The sequence below is a fragment of the Gossypium hirsutum genome, chromosome A12 (genome assembly GCF_007990345.1).
Source record: "Gossypium hirsutum isolate 1008001.06 chromosome A12, Gossypium_hirsutum_v2.1, whole genome shotgun sequence".
NCBI lineage: Eukaryota > Viridiplantae > Streptophyta > Magnoliopsida > Malvales > Malvaceae > Gossypium > Gossypium hirsutum.
The window spans coordinates 96,295,512-96,317,925 of NC_053435.1; the positions used below are offsets into that span (position 1 = coordinate 96,295,512).

The window sequence follows — 22,414 nt, forward strand, 5'->3', positions numbered from 1 at the left end:
TGAATTATAACAATTAACAACTAGGTTCGGATTATAGAAATACAAACTAGAAATTCCGAGCTATTCAACGTCGACTTTATCTTTCCTCTTTTTAGTCGAGGATTCCGGTACGATGTTAGTTACGAAATTAAAACAACTAAAATTCATCAATATAACACAATTCAATTTCATATTGAATATTTCAAATTTTTTACTCAATATTTGCCTAAATTTCAATTTAATCCCTAAACTGAGGCTAATTTTTATTCTTCACATTTAATTTTATATTTTCATGCAAATTCCACTTTAAACTAAATTTAACTCCCTATTTTCACTTAAATCCCTAAATTTCAAATTTTCACAATTTAGTCCATATTACTCAAATTTTACCATTTATTCTACAATTTAATCCTTTTCTATTTCTAGCTTAAAAATCTATTAATTTAATCCCTAATACAAAAATTATTCAATATTAACAACACTTAAAAATTAATAATTGCTAAAATTTCGACATGGGTCGATAACACTCAACACCAAAATTTCAAAAACATAAAAGTTACAAAAAAAATGAGCTAAATTAACTAGCTAATTAAACTTTGAACAATTTAAAACCCTAGCCTTGCGTCTTTCTCCTTTCTTCTTTCATTTTTTTCTTTTTCTTTCTTTTCTTTCTGGTTCGTATGGCTTTCTTTCTTTCTTTTATTTATTTATTCATTCTTTTAATACTTTTGTTTTATTATTCATTAAATTATTATTATATATATTAAACATTAAATTATTATTATATAATATAATATATATACTTAGCAATTAAGATTTTATATTATAATATAATATATAAATTAAATTTACAAATAATATATATCACTAACCGTCCCACTTAAAGAGCAATGGTAAAATTCTTCTTTAGTCCCTTTAACTATTCTTTAATTTATGATTCAACTTTCATCTTATATGCAATTTAGTCTTTATACCTAATTACTTTTAATTTAAGTAAATTCACTTAACTGAAATCTAATTAACTATACAACTAGCTTAGTAAATATTTATTAAAAATATTTTACGAGTCCGATTTACGGGAACGGAGTCCTAGGAATGCATTTTTTTTCAATTTGGTCCATTTATTTTAATTAACTATCGAAACATTAAAATTTCTTAATGAAACTTTACACCTTAATGTCAGTCCGTAAATATTTATAAAAATATTTACAGCTCGGTTTATAAAAAAAGGTCCCAATAACTCATTTTCTAAAACCAGTTGAACTTAATAAATCACTTATATAACATAAATTATCAAATCAAAAACCTTTTTTTTAAACAATCACATTTGACTCGTAAATATTATTATTTAATATTTATGAACTTACTCGTTGGATTTGGTGGCCACGAAACCACTAAAAAATAGGTTGTTACATCATTCACCAACGTTTGATACATTTAGAAGGGTCCAATTGCTTAATTGGTCTTTCGGTTAATTAAAATTCTATAATGATTAACTTTTATCATTTCTATAATTTAGTTCTTGTACTTTAATTAGTTATTCAATTGATAAAATTAAGGGATCAAATTTTAATTAAACTTTATATTAACTTTACAAATATTAATTAATAATATTTACATACTCGAATATTGAAAATGAAATTCTAAAATCAGCATTTCCGATATCACTGAAAAATAGACTATTACAATACAGACAAATTAACATATCAATCCATGTCTGAAACGCAAAAATTCCAATTCAAAATCATGCTTAATCAAAATCTAGGCACCTAAGTAAAATTCGATCCAAAAGTTCAAATAAAAACAAATCATTGTGACAACATGACATATAAGCATCAAGAGACCAAACCAATGAAAAGTCTCAATATAAAACCTCTAAATGTCAAAACTAACAACTAGGATCCTTGTACATACCCAAGCTAGACAGAAACCTGTTAAAACTTATTACATATCAGAGTATAGTCGAATGTACCCCTTTGCTAATGTTGCTTGAGCCTCACAAGATACGAATCCTCAATAAATGCGCACGAACCCCCCTCCCCCGGCGTGCTAAGAAAACAATGTTCAGTGGTGCAAAACATATCTCCAAATATATTATATGTTAATACTAAATTGTAAAGCATACTAAAATAATATTAAAGTTAAATATTATCAGACTCTATTAATCATGCTTCAAAAAAGAACACAAGATTATATTATTACATATTAAAAGTCTCATTAAAGCATTAATCAATAATTATATAATATCATAGCAAAACTAACATAAACATGTTTGAAATCATATCACAAGATAGTCCTAAACTTTAAACTCTAATGCCCAATTGATTTAAATTAAACTCGTAAATGAATATATGGATATTCATCCAATTCCTCGAAAAGATAGTGCATAAGCATATATAAAAAGGTACACTACAACAAAACTTCGATACATGTTGAACATGAATTACCAACCATAATCTCGAGGTTGCATAAAACACCACAAAACAAATCTCATGAATGCACAAATGCTAACCTGAAACACAATAGCAATGACTCAAACATACATCTTATGACATGCCAACTATACCAAAAACTATCTAAAGTCGTTTAAATGGGTTGTTATTATATTAAACATAATTTGACATTTACAATCTAGTCACTTATACATGAATGAGCAGCAACATAATTCCAATAACCATTTTCCATTAAGTAGAATTTAGTCATTAACATGAACATTCACTCCGTCAAACATAATACCAAGTATATGATCACATCATTATACCATCATCAACCATACATAACCAGTAGGAAAAAATTCTAAGCATTTCAATTTAGATAATAACATAAAATAAATTGAAACCAAATTGCAGAAATCGAAATCGCTCAAGCTTCAGTGATCTTCTCATTCCCTTCGATTTTGAATTTTTATCGACTTCTTTTGCTTCAAAATCATTATCAACATAACAAGTTAGCATAACAATAAACAAAAACCAAAGCCTCTGAAAAAAATCATGCATTGCAATCAAGCGAAACTCCTTCTCACTTCTAAATCCCTCTCTCGAGAACTTTATCCGAAATTTAAATTTAACTTTAAATTCATACTTAAGAACTTAAAAATAAGCTTAGAACACTAAAACCTCTACTAAGAACTCAAGATTACTACACATTTCTTTGAACAATGACAAAACTTAACAACTCACCTAAGACTTCAATCAAACTTAAGATTTGACATTCTAGAGGTATTCTAAACTAAAGAACATCAAGAATCTAACTTGAAAACAACCAAAAACCATTGAATCAAGCATTCTCTCATTGTAGAAAAAATAACGTAAATAAAGAAAAAAGAGGATAAATGCTTAAATCAAATCTTTCAAAGCTAAAGTCAATTAATAAGGTTTGAAAATCATATTACCTTGCTAAAAATCAATGTTTGGATCCAAGAAAACTCAAGAATCAACTTTTTCCTTCAATGGAGAATTTTACACGAAAATTAGAATTTTTTTTTAGAAAATATGATTTTCAAAAGATAAAATGTTAAAATGTTTGGATAGAAATCTACTCAACAAGCTTGAATCCTTGAATTCTTGTTTAGAAACCAAAGCTTGCATCCATGAAGTCTTGTTTATGAGAAAATAATTTGAATGGTGAAATGAGAAATGTTATATTGTTCCCTCCATCCACTCTAAATTAATGGGCCAATTTCTAATTAATATCAATTATGTCGTAACCATTTTTTTGAAAAAACGGGCGATTGACTTTGGTTTTGAAAATGGAAACGAAAATTGGGAGTCGCCACCAATCTTTTTTGTTTAGGTGTGATCGGATCACCAAGAAGTTTGGTCATTTTAATAAAACATTTTGGTTTACTAAAACAACAATTTTGGTCTGCGAAATTTGAGAAAATGGGTTCGGGAGTCGGTTACGTACGAGGAAGGATTAACACCCTCGTAACGCCCAAAATTGGTACCTAATCGATTAATTAATGTCTTAATGTCGAAAGTTAAAAAGATTTTGAAATAAGCTTTAAAATACGATCCCTTTTTATGAATATTTGGGTACTCGAAGTGGATATTAAGATTCTTTTGTTTCGAAGGAGTAAAATATCACATCCAACACATAGGACACGGCATTTCCAACCTTCGATACCCAAAATTATCTCATGATTTTCAAAACTCATGCATTGATATTTTAAAAAGGATTATTCGGTTATTCGGTCAAACGATCAATCGAAACCCAACACGTAGGGCACGATTTCTCAAAATTTTCACACACGAAATATTACCTTATTTGTAAAAAAAAATCTTATCTCGAGGTAATAAGATGGCATATCTAGTAAGTTAGGGCACGGCACCTCAAATCTCAGAGAGTAAGCATTTTATTTAAAACTTGTGATTTAAAAGAATATGCCGTTATTTGGGTTAAACGAGAAAAATCAAAACCCAGTAAGTTAGGGCATGATCTCTCGAATTTCCCGAACTCGGAGTATTGCCTTTATTAGAGAATTTTCTTTTTATGAAAGAATAACAAGTATGAAATTTAAAACGATGAGTATTTGATTTGTTTGGAATAAGGTAAAACAATCTACATCAAATGTATGCATTCGAGCTTTAATGCACGATGTGATTTGAATGAAACGAGGAAAAATGATGATATAAATGTGGCATAATAATTGGCGAATAAAATACTACCACAATAAATCACAATGACAATATGAGTAAACAAACTACAAAGTACCTAATGACAATAACCAGACAACACATATTATATTGGCATCAATATTAATGATAAAGAAATGAAATAATATATGAGACAACTTGAAGTAACTAGTATGAAACAAATTAAAATGAATGAGGTATAAAACGATTTAAAACAAATAATATACAAAGCAAATTAAAATAAGTAAAAAATGAATAACAAGCTAATTTTAGATGAGTAATATATGTAAAAACACGTTTAAAATAAATATTACAAAAAGCAATTTAAAATAAATAGTATGAAATAATTTAAAATCATCAATGTACAAAACATTAAAAATGATCATAGAACAAATAAAATAAATGATTTATAAAGCAATTTAAAATAAATAATAAAAGGTTTAAAATAATCACAGATGAAAAATAAATTTGAAACAAGTAATATATAAAAAATATAAGTATTTAAACAAGATGTTATATGAAAGTATTAAAATAGCTCAATGCGAAAAGAATTTTAAAATGATGATTTTATAAAACAAACTAAAGTTATTAAGATGGTTCCACTCACGTACAAAAATATTGTGAATCTTCAAAATAATAAGTATTATAAATTGAACACTCAATGAGAATAATATGTATACTAATATGTATATAAAAATATTGTGCAAAATGTAAAAATAATAGGATAAAAGAAATCTCAAAATAATTGAACAAATGAAAACTAACATATACAAAAATATTAAAAGTATTTTAAAATAGCAGTGTAACACCCCTAACCTGAATCCGAACGCCGGATTAAGGCTAAGAGGTATTACCGAACTAAACATTTAATTATCTCATTCACAGTGTCAATAAACATAAACAGAGATCGAGCTGAAATACATACTGATATTTAAGTTATACGCCATTTTCGTATAGCCAAAATATTTACAATTTCAAAACATAGTTATCATCAGCCTAACCTATACATGCCATATCGAGTCCAAAATATAACTATACCAAAAGATCGATAGTGTGATGAACTGCTGACGATCCCCGAGTCGGTGGCCAAAATCAACAATCTATAAAACAAAGAAATAAAGAACAGAGTAAGCTTTCAAAGCTTAGTAAGTTTTAAGCATCACAAACAATTAAAGACTTATTGAAAATCAAAACATTCATTCACACTTAAGTATCATTCTTTAGTACTAATAATTCACAAAAATCATTGACTGAATGTACATGAGTACATAAAGAAATTTTAACGTATAATTCATATACAAATATACCATGACCGATTAAATCATTCTCATATTCACAAATATAACCATCAATCATATTTATATATATATATTCTTCTTTGATGCTAATGATTCACTTCGAAATCAATTCACCGATGAGTAAGTAATACGTACCTGAACATTTTAAATGTATAGTACTTACTCGACGATGGTTTACTGTGAACATTCAATATCGTAATCTTACTTAACTTACTGGCATTAAGCCTGTTAGGTCTTAGGACTTGAAACCAATTACCAGCACAAGCCTGCGGGAATTTAAACCCGGTATAATACCCGCTCGAAACCTGCGGGACTTTAGCCCGGACATATTTCCAGCACGTAGCCTGCGGACCTTAAGTCCGGATATAATTCCAGCACACAGCCTGCGGACCCTAAGTCCGGATATAATTCCAGCACATAACCTGCGGACCCTAAGTCCGGATATACATCATTGAATGTCATGCATACTTATTCGCAAGAAAATTCAATTCACATAACATCTCACAATCATAGTGCATTTATTCCATTCGAATAATAGCATAACATGGGCACCATTCATATAACTTTTGGCTCAATAACATACATAAGAATATATGTCCATTTACTTTCCAAGCTTAACTTCTAATGTCTATTCAGCTTTAAGCCTTAAACATAAATTATTTGTCACTCAACTATATTCAAATAGAATCAATAGATCGCAGTACAGTTATCATACACATATCAAGACATTATCAAATTACGTACTAAATGTGACTATTCAAAACTTACCTCGGATATACTTGAACGGTTGCAGAAAGGCTACTCAATTACTTTCTCTTTTCCCCTATCCAACTTCGACCCTCTTTGCTCTTGAGCTTGATTTAATCCTATGGTAACCGAATGAAGTTTTCTCCCCTTTCCTCTCTTACATTTCGGCCCAGAAGAACAAAGGTGAAGCTTTGTTTTCATCACCCATTTTCTTTTTATTAATTCATTACTAAATTAAAATTATAAAGCCATTATAATTAAATAATACATATATTCCATATAACATATCATCATTGCCGGCCACTACCTAAATAAAATGAATATTTGACATGCAAGTCCATCCTCTTTGTCACATGCATTAATAGGCCACTTAAGATTAACCTATCACATTTCAGAATTTTCTCACATAAGTCCTATTTAATAATTTCACATACAATTGACCAAATTAAAACATGAAACTTTCATATGTGCATGTACACATACAGTAAGCATAGATTATAACGGTTAATTATTTTTATGACTCGGTTTTGTGGTCCCGAAACCACTTTCCGACTAGGGCCAAATTAGGGCTGTCACAACTCTCCCCCACTTAAGGAATTTTCGTCCTCGAAAATCTTACCAGTGAATAGATTTGGGTATCGTTCTTTCATAGATTTCTCGGTTTCCCATGTAGCTTCTTCGATCCCGTGTTTGAGCTATAACACCTTTACTAACGGAACCTTTTTGTTTCGCAACTCTTTCACCTTGTGAGCTAGGATACGAATCGGTTCTTCTTCATAACTCAAATCAAATTGAATTTCAACCTCTGATGGGTTAATTATGTGCGATGGATTGGATCTATAACGTCGAAGCATCGAGACATGAAAAACGTTGTGAATCTTTTCAAGTTCAGGGGGTAAAATCAATCTGTATGGGACTGGCCCAATTCGTTCGGATATCTCATACGGCCCGAAGAACCTCGGACTCAATTTGCCTTTACGGCTAAATCTGAGCACCTTTTTCCAAGGTGAAACTTTAAGAAATACTTTGTCTCCAACCTGATATTCAATTCTTTTCGTTTTAAATCTGCATACGACTTCTGACGATCCGAAGCTGCCTTCAGACTTTCACGGATTACTTTTACTTTTTGCTCAGCATCTTTAATCAAATCGACCCCGAAGATTTTATTTTCACTAAGCTCGATCCAAAATAACAGTGTACGACATTTACGACCATACAAAGCCTCATAAGGTGCCATCCTAATGCTTGATTGAAAACTATTGTTGTACGCGAATTCAATCAAAGGTAAATACCGTTCCCATGAACCACTAAACTCAAGGATGCAACATCTCAACATATCCTCGAGTATCTGAATTATCAGCTCTGATTGACCATCAGTCTGAGGATGAAAAGCGGCGCTAAAATGTAACTTGGTACCCAATGCTTCTTGCAATTTCTTTCAAAATCGCGATGTGAATCTCGGATCTCTATCCGACACAATAGAAATAGGTACCCTGTGTAACCTTACAATCTAAGAAACGTACAATTCAGCTAGTTTGTCCAGTGAATAATCCGTACGTATGGAAATAAAATGAGCCAACTTAGTCAGTCTATCAACAACAACCCAAATCGCATCTTTCTTACTTGACGAAAATGGCAACCCAGATACAAAATCCATCGTGACTCGATCCCATTTTCATTCGGGTATCATGATCGGTTGAAGTAACCTTGAAGGCACTTGATGTTCCGCTGTAACACCCCAAATCCCGTATCCGTTGCCGGAATGGTAAAGGGGCATTACCGGACTTGAAACTCATATCAGAACAGTAAATTTTTTTTTGAACATTCCTTTAGATAAGTACTAAAGACAGTCAGGGATACAATTTAAACTTCTATAAGTACACATTAAAAAAAATGCCATTTTCGCATGGCTTATATACATTAACCAAAATATTCTTCGGCCACTGGTCTATTCTATACATGCCATAAAATAATTCTAAACATAACAGTAACAAACAGTGGATAGTGATAGTGTGACTAGTTGCTGACGATCCCCGAGCCTGTAGCTTCGAAATGAGATCTATAAAACAGAGAAAACAAAGTAAACGGAGTAAGCATTACAATGCTTAGTAAGTTTTAAGCAGTGTCAACAGATAACAATCAAATTATAACATAGTTGTTCGTATTTTTATTTCACTCTTCCTTCGGGCCTACCATCCCTTTACCGAATATGCACATCTCATCATAGACAATAGGCAGATAAACTTTCACATAAAAGTGAGCTCATGTGACATGGATATATTGTAGAATTTCACATAACCTCTCACACTGATCCGATGTCACATAATCATAGGAATAGTCTCATAGATTGCTCTCGTATGCATCACATAATTACCTTATGATTTAGTTCAAATCAAGCTCACATATAAACTTGGAGTACATACCTGTTTAACCTTTCGCATTGAATATATTTATAAGCAATTCTTATTACGAAGTCTTATAGCTTTAACCTCTACTTGAATTATCGGCGAGACCTTTAGCTCAGATGAAATCTCCACACGAAGTTATCGGGTCTTACCCGGACAAAATCTCCACACGTAGTCATCGGGTCTTACTCGGAATATATTTCCAAGTTTCATGTACATTTAATCACATGTTACAACATTCACATCGACTGTCATATTTGTAATTCATTTGCCTCATCAAATATCTAATAATACACACCTTTCACATTTGGTCATTCGGCCACAATATACACACATCGCCTACATATTTCACACTAGCCATTCGGCTTTACCACATATACATATCTCATACATATTTCACATTAGCCATTCGGCTTTACCACATATACATATCTCATATATATATTTCACAGTAACCATTCGGCTTTACCACATATACATATCTCATACATATTTCACATTAGCCATTCGGCTTTACCACATATACATATCTCATACATATTTCACATTAGCCATTCGGCTTTACCACATATACTTATCTCATACATATTTCACATTAGCCATTCGGCTTTACCACATATACTTATCTCATACATATTTCACATTAGCCATTCGGCTTTACCACATATACTTATCTCATACATATTTCACATTAGCCATTCGGCTTTACCACATATACATATCTCATACATATTTCACATTAGCCATTCGGCTTTACCACATATACTTATCTCATACATATTTCACATTAGCCATTCGACTTTACCACATATACTTATCTCATACATATTTCACATTAGCCATTCGGCTTTACCACATATACATATCTCATACATATTTCACATTAGCCATTCGGCTTTACCACATATACTTATCTCATACATATTTCACATTAGCCATTCGGCTTTACCACATATACTTATCTCATACATATTTCACATTAGCCATTCGGCTTTACCACATATACATATCTCATACATATTTCACATTAGCCATTCGGCTTTACCACATATACATATCTCATACATATTTCACATTAGCCATTCGGCTTTACCACATATACTTATCTCATACATATTTCACATTAGCCATTCGGCTTTACCACATATACTTATCTCATACATATTTCACATTAGCCATTCGGCTTTACTTCGGCTTTGCCACATATACTTATCTCATACATATTTCACATTAGCCATTCGGCTTTACCACATATACATATCTCATACATATTTCACATTAGCCATTCGGCTTTACCACATATACATATCTCATACATATTTCACATTAGCCATTCGGCTTTACCACATATACTTATCTCATACATATTTCACATTAGCCATTCGCCATTCGGCTTTACCACATATACTTATCTCATACATATTTCATATTAGCCATTCGGCTTTACCACATATACATATCTCATACATATTTCACATTAGCCATTCGGCTTTACCACATATACATATCTCATACATCAATTTCCGCAGCAGCTTATAAGCAACTCAATTAGTTTCATCAATGTTTACAACAAATTCACATATTCACTACAAGCTGTTTTCCTGAGCAATAGTCACTAAATTATTTATAACTGGAGCTAAAAAACTCAAAATCAATTGCCGTTAATTTTCACTGAATATAGACTCATATATCTTCCATCCATAAAATTTTCAGAATTTTAGGTTTGGCCAATCAATACCAGATTTTTCTTAAAGTTTCCCCTGTTTCACTATTTGACTAATCTGACAACTCTTCACTACGAATCAAATTTCTCATTGTACAGAATTCAAAATGTGTTCTATTGGATTTCATTTGAAACTAGACTCATTAAGGAGTCTAAGCATATAAATTTTATCTTATAAACATTTTTTTACAAATTATAATGATTTTCTAAAAACTGAACAGTTCGGAGTCATTCTGACACCGTCTCACTCAACTTTAAATATCTCTTTATAGGAAATTTCTTTGCTCACACGGTCTCTTTTATAAGAAACTAGACTAATTAAGCTTTGATTACATATTTTATTTAGCCTATAATTCCACACCATCAATTTATGGTGATTTTCTAAAATCACGTTACTGCTGCTGTCCTAAGCAAAATATTACAATTTGCTCTTAAATTTCCAAGTCCAAACACTTATGAACTCACCATTTGAGTCTAAAACATATCATGGCCACATCATATCTTATTAAATCAACTCATTGTGTCCTATTATGATTGAATTTACTCAACGTTTAATCACTTAAAACTTACCTCGGAAGTGGTCGACGACTAGATATCCACGGCTATTTGTTTACTTTCTCTTTTCCCTTATCCGACTTTGATCCTCTAAGCTCTTGAGCTAAATCAAACAATTTACTTCCCAATCAAACACAATCACACGGCATCCATATACATTTTAGAACCGTTCTTAACATATTTACTACTCATTTACAAACAAAATACTCATATCACATTTATAAAACTACCTTTCATAAACACTATGTATAAATATGCATTTCTTCACTATTTACTAAGTCAAGCCAAACCACATGATTCATTAATCGTTAATATATGTATATATATACAGCATTAACAACTTCACTTAAGCTTAAGTATAAAATTTAGTCTTACCAAATTTTGCACATTTTACCAAAATAATAACTACCAATTTTACACATAAGTGCCGAATCAAATCATAACATAGTTACAATATCACTTGACTAATGAAATATCCAAAATATCAATCTATCATTTACCAAATTCATAAACCACATATAAGGCACATTTTAAACTCAAGCATGTAACTTAACAACTTAACCATTAGTTGCCTAACCACAAACAAAACATATCATAGGCATGTAAAAACATATTTTACCAGTTGATAGCCAAATATAAATATACAACCCTTTACCATTTCCAAAATACATATGCATGGCCAACCTTTTAACCATATATTCGATCATAAAACTTATTCTTTAATAATTCAACCAATTTCACAATTTAAATCAAAACTAATTGCATCATTTATAACCGTACCTAAATGAACATCAAATAGTATACAAAACATATTCTACGTTAATATCTCAAACCTTACCTTAACAACCAATATGCAAGATATCACATATTCGTAACTTAGCTTATGAAAGCATATGTATTATATCATAAACACATCTTTTACCAATTACCTTACTTAAGCCAAATTTTATAATCAACCCCCAAAAAAATATACCACAAATCATACTTCCAAAATGAGCTACTTCCATGGCCGATTATATTTCATCATTAACATATCTCATTTTCGAATCATATAATCAACATCACAAATACATCGCCAAAACACAAATCATACCTATCATATAACAAGCATAACAAAATAAACCAACCATGTCAAATATAACCATAATTTGATCAAACCTTGAAACCGAACTTAACCAAATAAACAAGCCAATGAATGATTAGAACTTGAACTAACCACCTTCTTTATACATAATTTTCCAATTTCAAGGTACTTACCTCTTCCAAACCTCCTCCAAGCCGAACATGAAGCAAGAGAACTCCTCTCTTCTTCCTTTGATTTTTCGGTCAAGAAGAACAAAGAGGATGAAGCCTTTTTCTTTTTTTTTTCTTCTAGGTACGGCAAAAGAGGGGGGAGCAAGGATGAAACAACTTTGGTTTCTCCTCCCACTCCCCTCATATTTTATTGTTCTTCCCACAACATGTTATCACAAATTGTTTATATTATGTTTTACCCATCCCATTTTGTCTATCCTCAATGTCATGGCCGGCCACTACTAATTAAGTGGGGGAATTGACATGCAAGTCCACCCTTTTGATTTCATGCACTAATTGATCCTTATAGATTAACCTATCACATTTCAAAAGTGTCACACATAAGTCCTATTAACTAAATTCACATGCAATTAACAAAATTCAAATATGAAATTTTCACACATGCATATATACATATAATAAGCATCAATTATGACGGTTAATTATTTTTATGACTCGGTTTTGTGGTCCCGAAACCACTTCCTGACTAGGGTCACATTAGGGGTGTCACATCCGCTTTCACTTGTTGACATATCAAACACTTCGAAACAAAATCAGAAATGTCTCGTTTCATACCGGGCCACCAAAATTGACGTTTCAGATCGTTGTACATTTTTGTACTCCCCGGGTGAATTAACATTCGGCTACTATGAGCCTCATTCAAAATTACCGAAATAAGTTCTGAATTTCTTGAAACACACAATCGATTCTGAACCTCAAACAATTGTCGTCATCAATTTGAAATTCTGATTCCAAATTTGAAACACATTCAGCTCGATTAGCAACCAATTTATCATCGACTTTCTGAGCTTCACGTATTTGATGAATCAATAATGGTTTGGCCCTTAATTCTGCTACTAACACATTATCAGATGAAACAGACAGGTGTACATTCATCGCTCGTAAAGCAAACAGTGATTTACGACTTAAAGCATTAGCAACCACGTTAGCCTTTCCCAGGTGATAGTCGATGACAAGCTCATAATCTTTCAACAACTCAAGCCAACGTCTTTGTCGCAGATTCAAATCTCTTTGAGTCATCAAATATTTGAGGCTTTTGTGATCCGAATATACATGGCACCTCTCTCCAAACAAGTAGTGTCGACATATTTTCAAAGCGAATACGATGACAGCTAATTCAAGATCATGGGTCGGATAGTTTTTCTCATGCGGCTTCAATTGACTCGATGCGTAAGCTACAACTCGACCTTCTTGCATCAACACACAACCCAACCCAAGTAACGATGCATCACTGTAAATGACAAACTCTTTACCGGATTCGGGCTGCACTAGTACTGGAGCTTCAGTCAAATACGTTTTCAACTGATCGCAGCTCTTCTGACATTTTTTTGACCATTCAAACTTAACATCTTTCTACAGTAGCTTTGTCATTGGTGTGGCTATCATCGAAAAACCCTTTACAAACCGTCTGTAGTAACCGGCAAGTCCTAAAAAGCTCCGAACTTCAGTAACATTTCTTGGAGGCTTCCAGTTAAGTACGATCAAAATTTTGCTCGGATCTACTCGAATACCTGATGCGGATACCACATGACCCAAAAACCTAACTTCTCTCAACCAGAACTCACATTTACTGAATTTAGCATATAACTGCTTATCCCGTAAAATCTGCAACACTAATCTCAGGTGCTCGGCGTGTTCAGTTTCATCACGTAAATAAATTAAGATGTCATCTATAAACACAACTACAAACCGATCCAAACACTGTCTAAAAATTCGGTTCATCAAATCCATAAATATTACAGGGGCATTAGTGAGCCCAAACGGCATCACTAAGAACTCGTAGTGACCGTATCTCGTTCTGAAAGCAGTTTTAGGTATATCTGAGTCTCGAACTCGCAACTAATAATAACCCGATCTCAAATCTATTTTTGAAAACACTGAGGCTCCCTTCAGTTGATCAAGCAAATCATCAATACGCGGTAACAGATATTTATTCTTTATTGTCACTTTATTCAACTGACGATAGTCGATGCACAACCTCATGGTTCCGTCCTTCTTTTTCACAAACAACACTGGTGCACCCCAAGGTGAGAAACTCGGTCTAACGAAACCTCTATCCGTCAACTCTTGCAACTGAGCTTTCAATTCCTTTAATTCGGTTGGTGCCATACGATACGGAGCTATCGAAATCGGTGTAGTCCCAGGTACAAGTTCAATGCCAAACTCTACTTCCCGATCAGGTGGTAACCCCGATAATTCTTCGGGAAAAACATCCGGATATTCACAAACCACTGGCACTGATTCAAGCTTCTTTTCTGATTCTTTACTATCAAGTATGTATGCAAGATACGCTTCACACCCCTTTCTCACATATTTTTGAGCTAACATCGAGGATATTATTATTGCTGGCAATCCGTTCCAATCAGTAGACTCAACTCGGATTATCTCATTATTTGCACATCTCAAATCAATGGTTTTACTTTTGCAATTCACAACTGCATCATGTACGGTCAACCAATCCATACCGAGGATAACATCAAATTCATCAAATGGTAAAAGCATCAAATCGGCCGGAAAGCAGTAATCTCGGACTACTAGGGGGCATTTCTTACACACCTTATCAACAAGCACATAGCGACCCAAGGGATTCGACACTCGAATAACAAACTCAGTAGACTCAACAGATAAAGTCTTACTGGATGTTAAAGTCTCACATACATATGAATGAGTAGAACCAGGGTCAATCAAAGCAATCACATCAGTATCAAAAAGAGTAAAAGTACCGGTAATAACATCTGGTGATGAAGCATCCTCGCGTGCGCGTATAGCATAAGCTCTAGCAGGAGCACGAGCCTCGGATCTAGTTGTAACATCTCTAGACCCTCTCTGACCGCTGCTAGCATTCCCCGTATTCCTAGGTGTCTACCTCGTGCTGTAGTATTACTCAGTTTCCCACTTTGATTCACATTTTGTTCGGATAATCTCGGGCAATTTTTGATAAAGTGGTCGGCTGACCCGCATTTATAACAGGAGAGATCATAAAATCTACAACTCCCCGAATGCCATTTACCACAATACTTGCACTCGGTTCTGTCCTGACGTTCGTTTCCAACACTAGCAAATGAAATGGCTCGTGTACTCACAGGGGGTCGATTGTGGTCTCATCTGGAAAAACCCAAAATATTCTTTGATCAGCCTGAATCATCTCAAAATTTCTTCGATGATTGCTGAAAAGACTTTCTTGAAGATTTTTTACGAAATTCTCCAGCTTCGACATCAGCTTTCTTTTTTTTCTTTACTAAGTTCTTCGGCTTTGCAAGCTCGTTCGATAAGTACTACGAACTCTCGTATTTCAAGAATACCAACAAACATTTTTATATCTTCATTCAGCCCATCTTCAAAACGTTTACACATAATAGCCTCAGACGATACACATTCCCGAGCATATCTACTGAGTCTGACAAACTTCCGTTCATAATCAGTAACTGACATGAAACCCTGTTTAAGCTCAAGAAATTCTTTTCTTTTTTGATCGATGAACCTCTGACTGATATATTTTTTTCGAAATTCAATCTGGAAGAATTCCCACGTCACCCGTTCTTTGGGCACAACAGAAACCAATGTATTCCACCAATAATAGGCAGAATCACGTAGCAGAGATATGGCATATTTCAGGCATTCATCAGGTGTGCAAGATAGTTCATCGAATACTCAGATAGTATTGTCCAACCAAAATTCAGCTTGCTTAGCATCATCGCTATCTGTAGCCTTAAATTCAGTAGCCCCGTGCTTTCGGATTCTGTCTACCAGAGACTTATTTAACCTCGTCTGATCAGTTACCGGAGGTATCGTAGGTGCAGGGGGTGTATTATTCGGGAGTGGGGGTTGTGGAATAGCCGTATTAGTTCGAATGTATTGGTTGAACCAATCATTCATCACACTATAAAAAGCCTGTCTAGCCTCCTCGTTCTGATTGCTTACAATAGGTTGAGAGTCCATCGGCGCTGTCCCATGCGCGGGAACAGACGCTACACTCTCAACATCATCGGCTACCGCTCGATTGGGATTGGGATCCATTACTATACGAAAACACATTTTTAACTGTCAGAATTCATCATACTACCGTATTAATACTATATGGCATGTATAGCTAGACTCAAACACTCAACGTTAGTCCTAGAATCGACTAAACCGTAGCTCTGATACCAATAAAATGTAACACCCCTAACCTGAATCCAAACGTCGGATTAAGGCTAAGAAGTATTACCGAACTAAACATTTAATTATTTCATTCACAGTGTCAATAAACATAAACAGAGATCGAGCTGAAATACATACTGATATTTAAGTTATACACCATTTTCGTATAGCCAAAATATTTACAATTTCAAAATATAGTTATCATCAGCCTAACCTATACATGCCATATCGAGTCCAAAATATAACTATACCAAAAAGATCGATAGTGTGATGAACTGCTGACGATCCCCGAGTCGGTGGCCAAAATCAACAATCTATAAAACAGAGAAATAAAGAACAGAGTAAGCTTTCAAAGCTTAGTAAGTTTTAAGCATCACAAATAATTAAAGACTTATCGAAAATCAAAACATTCATTCACACTTAAGTATCATTCTTTAGTACTAATAATTCACAAAAATCATTAACTGAATGTACATGAGTACATAAAGAAATTTTAACATATAATTCATATACAAATATACCATGACCGATTAAATCATTCCCATATTCACAAATATAACCATCAATCATATTTATATATATTCTTCTTTGATGCTAATGATTCACTTCGAAATCAATTCACCGATGAGTAAGTAATACGTACCTGAACATTTTAAATGTATAGTACTTACTCGACGATGGTTTACTGCGAACATTCAATATCGTAATCTTACTTAACTTACTGGCATTAAGCCTGTTAGGTCTTAGGACTTGAAACCAATTACCAGCACAAGCCTGCGGGAATTTAAACCCGGTATAATACCCGCTCGAAGCCTGCGGGACTTTAGCCCGGACATATTTCCAGCACGTAGCCTGCGGACCTTAAGTCCGGATATAATTCCAGCACATAGCCTGCGGACCCTAAGTCCGGATATAATTCCAGCACATAGCCTGCGGACCCTAAGTCCGGATATACATCACTGAATGTCATGCATACTTATTCGCAAGAAAATTCAATTCATATAACATCTCACAATCATAGTGCATTTATTCCATTCGAATAATAGCATAACATGGGCACCATTCATATAACTTTTGGCTCAATAACATACATAAGAATATATATCCATTTACTTTCCAAGCTTAACTTCTAATGTCTATTCAGCTTTAAGCCTTAAACATAAATTATTTGTCACTCAACTATATTCAAATAGAATCAATAGATCGCAGTACAGTTATCATACACATATCAAGACATTATCAAATTACGTACTAAATGTGACTATTCAAAACTTACCTCGGATATACTTGAACGGTTGCAGAAAGGCTACTCAATTACTTTCTCTTTTCCCCTATCCAACTTCGACCCTCTTTGCTCTTGAGCTTGATTTAATCCTATGGTAACCGAATGAAGTTTTCTCCCCTTTCCTCTCTTACATTTCGGCCCAGAAGAACAAAGGTGAAACTTTGTTTTCATCACCCATTTTCTTTTTATTAATTCATTACTAAATTAAAATTATAAAGCCATTATAATTAAATAATACATATATTCCATATAACATATCATCATTGCCGGCCACTACCTAAATAAAATGAATATTTGACATGCAAGTCCATCCTCTTTGTCACATGCATTAATAGGCCACTTAAGATTAACCTATCACATTTCAGAATTTTCTCACATAAGTCCTATTTAATAATTTCACATACAATTGACCAAATTAAAACATGAAACTTTCACATGTGCATGTACACATACAGTAAGCATAGATTATAACGGTTAATTATTTTTATGACTCGGTTTTGTGGTCCCGAAACCACTTTGCGACTAGGGCCAAATTAGGGCTGTCACAAGCAGATTATACAAATAAAAGACTAAATTAAAATTAAACCTAAAATAAAAGGAATAATTTACAAATAAGATAGTTTTAAAAAAAAATTAAAAAAATAAAAAGTGCAAAGTATATAAATGTATAGGGACAAGGACTGAAAATAATCCAGGTCCCAAAACGCTGCACCTTGGAGTGGACTAAAATGAAACGGTGTACAAAGTTTTGGGGAAAAATTAAAATAAAACACATGGATGCCAATGGGGTCTGCTGAAATGTGGTGCAAAAAGTGAGGGATTAATCATGGAAATTTCCCATTTGACATACAAATGCACAATTGGGTCATGGCATGGGTCAACACGTGGTCCCCACCCTTAACCACCACTGTTTCAATTTATTTCAAAATGGCAGGAAATTGAATGGCAATTGGCCATTTCTTCAAGCCACAACAATTAAGGCAAAAAACCTAATACCTTATACTTTCCCCTTATTCTGCCGATTCTCTCCCCTCCCAAACACTAAGTTACACATTCAAGCCTGGGGAATGATTTTTCAGCCTTGAAATCTCTTCTTGGCTTCGATTCAAACAAATCAAAAAGGAGATTTATGGTGTATTTGACAGGTATGAACTTCTTTCTTCTCTTTTATTTGCTTTCAAACATAAAAACGATGAACCCAAAAGAATGAAGAACCAAAAAAAAAGTATACAGAGATTTAAATCGAAAATCACCTTCTCCAAAAAATTGCTTTTGAACTCTCTTATTCAATATGAGTATGTAGTATCTCTAAAACCCCCCGAAATACAATCGATTCTCCCCTCCAAAATACAATCTGTTTCCCCTCAAATCCCTCATCCAAAATACAATCTGTTTTCCCCTCCTTTGAAATATAAAAAATCCTCCCCCTCTTTCGTTTTGATTTCTTCTCGGCTTTATAGCCGATTACAATAGTAGAAAAATATTGTTTTTCTTTGTCTCTACCACCGTTTGTGTCTTGTTTCGATTTTTTGTCTTTTCTTTTGCAGGTGTGGTCAGAGGCGTGGAGGGCAATGATAGAGGCGTGGTGGCCCAGCAGAGGGTATGGGGCATGGCAGACAGTATGGGCGATTGAACTTGGGGGCTAGGGTTTGTCAGCTGAGAAGTTTTAGGACTAGTTGGGCTAAGGTTTAGTTTTGGGCTTGGGTATATTGGGCTGTTATATTTGTTTATGGCCCCGGGCAATATTGGGCCTGTACAAATTAAAACAAAATAAATACACTAAATATTTACTACTTGACTCACAACTCAACCCAAGGCTCATTCAAGAATAGCTAAATTCATAATTTCGATTCAAAATTGATCTTTTCTGATTTTGGAAAAAGGTAGGGTTTTCTAAATGACTTTACAATGTTAACCTAATATTGCCTTTAATGACCATATTTACAATTCTAGCCCATACATAGAATTAGGCTCGTATCAATACCCCTTCTTGCAAAGAATCCTAGTGGTGAAGGATTAAAGCTTGTGATCTCATCACTTTCATGACCATAGGTGTACAAAATAGTCGTTATAGGCATGTCCATCTCCTAGTAAGTAATGAAAGAATGATCCAACATTAATCACGGATAGAGGAGTTGTAAGAAATGGTTCTAATAACAATTTAACCCCCCCTTTTTTTTTAACATCATTTAAGTGGTGATAATATGGCATTTTAAGATAGTGTCACATAATCACATGCTTTTCTAAAGAAAGGATTATATAAAAAATTAAAAGTTTTCTATGAATGCATGTTTATAACGAGCTTGGACAAATGAACATTCAAGTTCATCCAAGTCTAAATAATAATTTATCTAGGTTAATTTTAGACGTAGTTTTTTAAATAATTATATATTTTTTATAATTTCATAAAATAATAATTTCAAATAAACTCTCACCTTAAAGAATTTTTTAAATTTTGATGAGATGAACTTAGGTGTCCATTTGTTCAGGTTAATTATGATTATGCAATTTTCAATATCCTTTTACATTTTTCTTCATTTCAAAAAAATTAAAATAAGTTTTTAACTTTTTATATTTTTATGATTTTATATATATTTTAAAATAATTTTTATATATTCTATAACTTTCAACATTTTTTGATTAATTTTATAATTTTTATAAATTCCTATTTTCATATATATTTTTGAATTCTAAAACTTTTAAAACTTTTCTATAATTTTAATTATAGATTTAAAAATTACTTTTTAGAATATCCAATCACCACTTAATGTTATTAAAAAAAGGAATTAATAATATTACAATTCACACGTAAATGGATGGAGAGATGGTGAGTATTGGTTGTTTTGTGGTTTGGACTCTGTCCATCATCAGCTAGGAACTAGACATTTCTGTTTGAGTGGGCTTTACTCCATTTTGTTTTTGTGAGTTCTAAGGGCCCAAGGGGCTTGACTCGGTCATACGGAAGTTGGGTATTTTAATTGTTTCCTTTGGGTGTCAGTCTGGGCCTCTTCGGCCTTTCAAGAATGAAGGTTGCACTAACTAAAATAATAGTAAGTTCAGAGTCACATGCATGTTAATCTGACTTTTCAAGAACTTTGAATAAGATAATACTGTGCTACTGGCTTATTATGTATCAAAGTTATCTTATCAGAGTTGCAATTTTACTTATAAATATAATATTTTCATAACAATATGTATTTGGACAATAATGATTTATTTTGCTTGGGATTGGAGTTAATTGAGGTTTATTATTATTTTTTAAATAATATTATTATAGATTTTAATTATATCTATTCTTTTTAATATAATGTCTAGAATTATTCATAGCCATTCTTCAACTTATAAATAGAAATATAACTCGTTTTAATGCACTCAAACCCACATCCTTCTGCATTGACAACTATACTTATACCAATTAAATTAAAACTCAATCGGTAATTGATGTTTATTTAGATAAGTACTTCCTAATGATACAATGATTATTAGTTGAAATTAACCAATGATATACTTGTTGTAACTAATTATGCTTTAATACTATTGATGATCTCGAAAGGCTAATGTAAATGTTAATAAATATTTTAGATTTCGTAGACGAAACTACTAAGATGGCACCTACTAGAAGGATATCTATACCTTAACTAAAAGTCATCTCCTAAACCAATAGAATTTCGGAATTTTGATTTGAGGGTGTTTGATTAAGCAGCTAAGCAGTTTGGGGAAATATGATTGAAAGGGTAATTAACTGATAAAGTTTTTCATTCTTTCTTTTTAAGTTAAAAGTTTTATTATAAAAAATTATTTTGTTATATATGTTACAAACTAGGGGAGAAGATTACATTAACACTGCTCAACCAGATTTCAAACAAGGAATTTAATTACTGCTCATGTATGTTATTAATTTTTTTTTATTTCTCAATGTATTTATCGGAGTGAACCCAATAACTAATTCTTCATATTCTGTAGGCTCATTATGAAAGTTGATGCTGCCCACGAAAATTTTTATTTTTAATTTCATTGCTTCAAGCATTTTTAAGAGTAAGCGAAGTATTATGTAATATTGGATTGTAATTATTATGTTATAGTTATTATTTTTAGTTTTATATATTGTATTTTAATTTATTTTATATTTTGCATAATTTATTATGTTAGTTCAATTTAGAAAATTACATTGTGTGTTTGTGTCGGTATATCATATATTGCATACTTCATAAATATATCTTACATAGTAATTCATTTTGATTCTAAATTTATAAACTTAGAAGTTAAATGAATGCATATAATATATATTTGTAAAGTTAAATACAAGTTATCTAAATGCATGAGATAATTTTTAT

At 32.6% G+C, this 22,414-nt stretch overlaps 1 long non-coding RNA gene across 1 annotated transcript; it reads left to right on the forward strand.

The window, feature by feature from the left end:
* The first annotated feature begins 18,722 nt into the window (after positions 1 to 18,722).
* Positions 18,723 to 19,875, forward strand: LOC107934789 (uncharacterized). Its single transcript, XR_001694061.2, has 2 exons — positions 18,723 to 19,225; positions 19,628 to 19,875. It is a non-coding gene; the product is annotated as an uncharacterized lncRNA (long non-coding RNA).
* Positions 19,876 to 22,414: the final 2,539 nt, after the last annotated feature.